Below are 6,599 nucleotides of genomic sequence, written 5' to 3' on the forward strand. Positions count from 1 at the left end.
TAATTAGAGGAAAGCATAATGCAAAAAGAATCGTTTTGCTTATCATTTTCCTGTCCAGAATGTTTTCCCTGTTCCCCCCCACATCACACATACACTGTTGCTGCATCTTTTCCCACAGCTGTGACTGTCTCTGTATCAAAAGCGGATTATTTGGTGCATTGAGTATTCAACATGTTCTCTTACAGTATTGTTGTGTTCAATGAGCTTTGCTCATCTGAATGGACACTCACTGCATAGTCCACTGGTTTAATTTGCTGCTTTGGAAACCTAAGCAGGTTACAGTATATTTAGCTATGTGTCTGTTCTTATGTGTCAAAGATAAGGTTTCTGGATGCCATTTTTAAAAACAAAATTATTTCACTTCAGTAGCTTTTTCTTTTCAGTGGTCTCTTGTTTTTAGTCTGGGGTATTTCAAGTCACCTTCTCCCTACAATGAACAAAGCCTGGATCTTCACCCCAAATCAGCAAAGCTCCATTGAACAAGGATTTCTATTTCTTCTTCCAGTAAGGAATTTTTTTTTGAGCTTTTAACAATTTTAGCACATCCAATCCTCATTTTTTTTTGCCCTTCTTTCCACAGATGTCTTAAAAGCAATGTGTGGACTTATTTAAACTATAATATTGTTCCCATGATGAAAAGAGAAACCAGTGTATCAGGAGAGGATATGAATGAGAACAGAAATTCACAACACACAGGGTGAAAAGAGAGAGTCTCCAATTTGCAAGCACTGGGAAAAAAAAAAAATTGTGGTAGTGACGAGGATGGGGAAACAGTAATTTGTACTCTTTATTAGAAGTTTAGGAAGAAAACACATGGAACTGAGAGATCTAGAAAGCAGAGAAGTTGGTCACTTCAGAGTGCCACAATGATGAACAAAGAGGTTTCCACAGTGTGTGCCAGGTGTGCTGTGGGTATGGGTTAACTCCAGTGTTCAACTCAACACAGCATAGTCATCCCCTCACTGCCCTCCAGCCCTCACTCCAGGGGCCTGGGGGAAGAGGAAAGGGCAAATAAAAGCAAGAAAACCTGGTGGTCAAGAGAAAAATTTTTCAAAATTGAAGCAGTAGAAGATGACTAAAGGAAAGCAAAAGAAGTGAGATGAAGGCAACCACTCACCACATCTCACAGGTAGATCAATACCCAGCTGGATCTCAAACAAAAGATGACTAATCTAACTAAAATCCTCTTTTTTTCCCTTTTCATTGCTGAGCATGATGTTCATTATTGAAATCATCAGTGTATGAACAGCAGTTTTTGGTCACAGACCTACAACAGGATCCTATGAGCTGCTATAAGGGAAATTCACTCTACCCCAAACAGGCCAGCACAAAGTGCCATTATTGTCTCTTGCAAAAGGAGCTGTATGTGCCAGCTGCACACAGTGAATTCTTCATCTCTATTTGTGATTCTATAGCAAAACTCACTCCAGAGTCCCTTGAGCTGGTGAAGATATTCAGACTCCACTCTCAGTTCTTCACATGCTACCGGCAAACTTTTCTTTCCTACATATCCTGTTGTGTTGTCCTTCTTGAGAATGCACAATGTATTCTTGCCAAGGTTTCACAGACTTCATTGTTTATTACAGGCTAAAAATGGATTAAATTTGCTTTGTGAGCATTGTATTGATATTCTGGTGCTTTCCCAGTCTCTTGTGAAATATATTTCCTCTTTCTTCTCTGCAAACAATATCACAGCAAGCAGTGATCTTACTCAGACTGTGCTTTGTGCTGGTTGCAGAGATATCCTATGCACCAACCAGATTCATCTGCTGTTGGTATCCCTGAACACCTGGATGAGTGTCTCAGTGTTCCCCAAGCAGGATGGGTGACACAAAGGGCTCTGTGGACAGACAACTACCAGGCTGTTCTAATGGATGATGGCAAGAAGGCTGTGAATGGGCTCAAGGGTCAGGCCAAGAGGCAAGGAGCAAGCAGAGCCTGTTTCCACCACCCCCAAATGCAGAATTAAAGGTTTAAGTTGAGTCTTCAGCAGTGGCTGGGGAAAGGCTGGAATCCCCAGCCAAGATAAAGTGCTGGCAGGTCCCAACAGAGTGGGAAGAAGCAGTTGGGAAATGTTTGGGGTTTTTTCTAAAAGGAGTTTCTGATATCTAGTTCCCTTGCATTAAACTGAATCATCATCCTCAGTGCAGTTCTTAGATACCTTAAAAATTCTGAACTCATTAATCTTTCCAAATAGGTACTTCCCCACTTTTGCATTGTTCCTAAATTAACATATCCCAGATTTATCATTTTAGATCAATCTCTTTCCAGCTTCAAACTAACAAAGGCAGAATGTCTTAACTTCAGAATTGAACTCCAGCTGTCCTGGGCAGCACTTTCAGGACACTTGTTCTAAGCACCATGAACTGAAGTTGCGGAACGAGATTTTCAATTTCCTGAAATCCAGCTTTCTAATTAGCTTTTCTAGTATTTTTCCCTGCTGTTCTGTTTCTTAGGAGATGTCTTGTGAGAAAGAAGTAATAGTGATTTGTCTTTCACTGAGGTTTAAAATAAGGCAGCGACCACTCTGAGGTCAACTCTCAGAAAATGTAGTGGGCAGAAAGAACAGTGGGAATTGGTTGTTTCCCAGCTCTGAAGACTGTTTCCTGACTGTCATTGATATGACAGTTCCTGGCCAAGACTAGATGATACAAATTAACTATTTGATCCATTGGATTAATGGGGAATTAGAACAGGCCAGACATGTGGTTTCAGGTATTCATCTAAACATTCTCTGCAGTTAACAGAAAGTGGTCATTTTAATTCTACAGGTGTAATCTTCCTGTTCTCTTTGACATGTCTTTGACATGGCTTGAATTGCCTTCTGAAGTTCTCTTTCTCTGTGTTGACTCTAAAGGGAACCAAATCAGTGCTTAGATGAATTCCAAAATGTTAGAAGAAGGATGAAGCCAGAGGATTTGAATACTTTCCTTTAGAGCTTGCTGTGGTGCATGGAAGAGCAAGCAAATGAACCTATATCTGCTGATTTTGCCATTTAGGCACAAATCCATATTCTTTATTAGCAGTCTTTCATATTCACTATTGTTGCTATTGTGTGGGACCAAGCACAAGTCATCAGTATTCATCATCTGCAGTTTAGTTTCCTTCTGAACTTGGACTAAGACTTTTAAAAGGGAACTACTTGTAACTCCCAGCCCATCATGAGCTGTGCAGAAGACTTCAAGCCTCAGTCTCCCTCTATCTGCAATCACTCAGCACTTCAGACCAATTAAAAAAAAATGTTGGCAGATGAAACCCATGTGCAGTCAAATGCAGGGACTAAAATGTTCAATGGATTTTTTTTTCTTATTCCTCACTCCAACATATCTGTGTTCTTGCAACTGTTTCGTGTCTCACAGAGCCCCCATAAGATTCACTGCAAAGGAGATGGCAAAGCAAAAGGCATGGATATCTCCTGATGTTTATGAAGCAGGCGTGAGAGAGGGTTTAGCTTGATTTAAAAAGTTGCAGGAGAGCCATTGTCATCCAAAGTCCAAGCTAATTCTGATGAGAGCTAGAGGGTCAGTGCTTCTGTTCTGATGTCCCCACCCAGCAGGGCTGTGCTGAGGTCCTACATTGGATGTTAGCAAGGAATAATGGTACCAGCCCCAGCAGAAAACCAAGTCATGCCACGAGCACACATCCCACTGCATGACTGTTCAATTTGTGCTGATCCATTGCAACTGTCTGGGCCACTGTTTTCAGCCTCTGGAAGGGGTGGCTTTGTCTTTTTGTCCCTGGATTATAAATAACAGCCAAGCCACCTGGCTTTCTGCCACACAACACAGGGGGGAAACTGTTTTCTGAAGCCTAAGGGTCCAAATCTCCAGGACAGGGAATCCAGCTTGTTCCAACAGATTCATGCTACCTAAATGCATTTATTTCAACAACAGAAGTCCAGGTCAGAATGGACCATCACCATTATCTTTGGACCAATATACCTGGCAAGTATTGAATATAGGGGGAGGAATAAAAAGTAACTTTTATTTTTTCACCACTGGGTATTATTATTTATTTGGGAGAAAATTTGAATCAGTGAGGAATACCGTGTTTTAGAGTGTGCTGTTACTCTGAGATAACTGCATTTTGCCTCAGGTATGCAGTGAGTCACCAGGTTGATGGCTGGTGCATTCCAGCACCCTGAGAAGTGGAGCTCCTCACAGTAACCACATGCCTTGAGCAATATTATTTCTCACCTACAATAGGGACTTTTTATCTCATTAAGACAAAGTGATGCCATTGATTGCCAGGAACTATATTGAAAGGGCTTCACAAAAACTCTGCATAAACACAGCCTCTTGGACTATTCTGATTAGTGGTCAGAGCAGGAAAGGACAAATCAAAATATTCAGGAATCTATTTACAGAAACATGGTCAGGTAAACCAAGAAGGAGCCGTGGTGTGTGTACCCTATCCAGGTGAGTAGGACCAGGATCTTTGTGTGAAACACAGCTGTTTAGATGCAGCCCTTATGGCACTGTTTCCCAAGCAGCATGTTAAAGAGTGAGTATAAAAACTACAGTTTGTTTATTTCATTTGGATGCTTCCCAAAGTAAAGACTGCTACATACTCTGTGTGTGCACACCTCTCCCTGAGCAGTCCTGAACTCAGCTGCTGCCTTTCCATGGAAGTAGAGATATTCCTAACAAGGATCTTTGCCTCCATCCTTCTTCACTTCCTGCTGCCCAGACATGTTTTGGTACCAGCAGGTTTCAGATTTCTGTACCAATCACTTCATTCTCTGTGGGTTAAACATTAGACAGCAATTCAGTCTGGGTAATCCTAGAGGTTCTTGTGCCCTCTATTTTCCCCTCTGGGTATCCATTTTCCCATGGCAGCTCTGAACCAGCCCAGATGTCCTCTCTAGAGCATTGTCATCCCCAATGTCCCAGTGCTGTTACAGTAGATTCATACTCTGAGTTCAATCTCTGGAGCTGACACTATTTTTTGGATGCCAGCAATTAATTCTGCACACAGACACTCAAGGCAACTGAAAGGGCTGTGGCTGTCAAGTGTTTCTTTTTGTCGTGTTCAATTCTTGTTTTCAAGCTTTCCTTATGCTTGTGACACCTTCTCCAGGAATAAACATTTCTTTCCCTGTTAGTTGTAGGCCAATTTCCTCCCAGCCAGTCAGCATTTAACTCTTCCAATGTTTCCTGAGGAAAATCACCAGCTCACCTCTGGAGGGAGTGATCTATCGTATAGTATGTGCAGGACCAGCTTGGACACCTGGGATCTATTTTTAGCTCTGCTGCTGCTGATAGCTACATATTCTTGAGGGAATCACTTTACTCCTCTTCACATCTGTGTAATACAATGATAAAATACAGATCTAATACTCTTGTCAGGATTATTTGTGTTTGACTAACTTCCACCTCGAAGCCAGACTGAGCTAACTGCATTTGCCCACCCAGTTTTTTGTCTAGACAACATAAAAGCATGAATCCAGCCCTATATTGAGGTATTTATAGGCAATGTTACAACTGAGAGCACCACGGTTTGCAGTTATCCACATCAGCAGGATTAAAGCACCATGGGAATTTTAACATCCTCTACCAAAGCCTCTTTGGCCTCTGTAGATCATCCCAAGGGAAGTTCCAAGGTTTGCCTCACAAACCTCAGTACGGCTGTACTAGTTTGAAAACAAACCAGTGGGAGATCACAAGTCAGAATTATAATTTAATAGGAAAATTAAAATAAGTGCAATAGTACAATAACACTGACAGAGTCAGGATACAACCTGATACCCTGTTAGTCAGGGTGGTGGCAGCAGTCAGGATGAAGTGGCCCTGCTGAAGCAGTGATCATGTAGAAAAAGAGTCTGGTCTTCACTTCACCACTGGCCCAGTGGTGCGGCTCTCGTCTTCTAGGAATCCCATAGGTAAGGGCTGCTTGTGCCATTCCAAACCCTGGATTATACCCAGGTGGGAATGCTTGGCTCCTCCCCCTGGGTGGAGCATCCCACGATGGGCTGATGTAATTCCATGAGTCATGCGGTGGGCCCTTGATTGCCCATTAAACAGAGAGATCTCCGGAGGGAGTTATCAAGGATGAGTCATGATAGGAGACAAGGAACATTGCCCCACCTGCTTTAACAGCTTGGGAGGATGATAATAGAATACATGGTTTTGGTTACATCTTACATTGTCACCGAGGACAATGGCAATAGGTGAAGTTAAAAGGAAGCAGTACTGACCCTCTTGTTCATGAGAGTGACGTAGAAAGAACCTGTTTTACACAAAACCAGAGGCAGAACTTGGAAAAAACACAGTGCCAGACCTCAGTTAAATGTCTTTAATCTCCAAATCATCCATCTCTACACATGTTGACAAAAACCACTCTATAGGGGCAAAGTAATTATTTTTATTCTCTTTCTTTCCTTCCTGCTTCACCAATACTCGATCAATATTGTCATTAAAGCTCTGAGAATAGGTTCTGTTGGTTAATCTGTGCCTTGAGTACAACACGGAGAGAAAGGAAAACAAAAATCCCTCAATCATGTCGCTCTTCCACAGCCATCACCAGTCCCTTTGTTTGGGAAAAGGGGCACATCCATGGATGTATCTTTCACAAACAACAAGGCACATGGTCCTGGGTTT

The sequence above is a fragment of the Aphelocoma coerulescens genome, chromosome 17 (genome assembly GCF_041296385.1).
Source record: "Aphelocoma coerulescens isolate FSJ_1873_10779 chromosome 17, UR_Acoe_1.0, whole genome shotgun sequence".
NCBI lineage: Eukaryota > Metazoa > Chordata > Aves > Passeriformes > Corvidae > Aphelocoma > Aphelocoma coerulescens.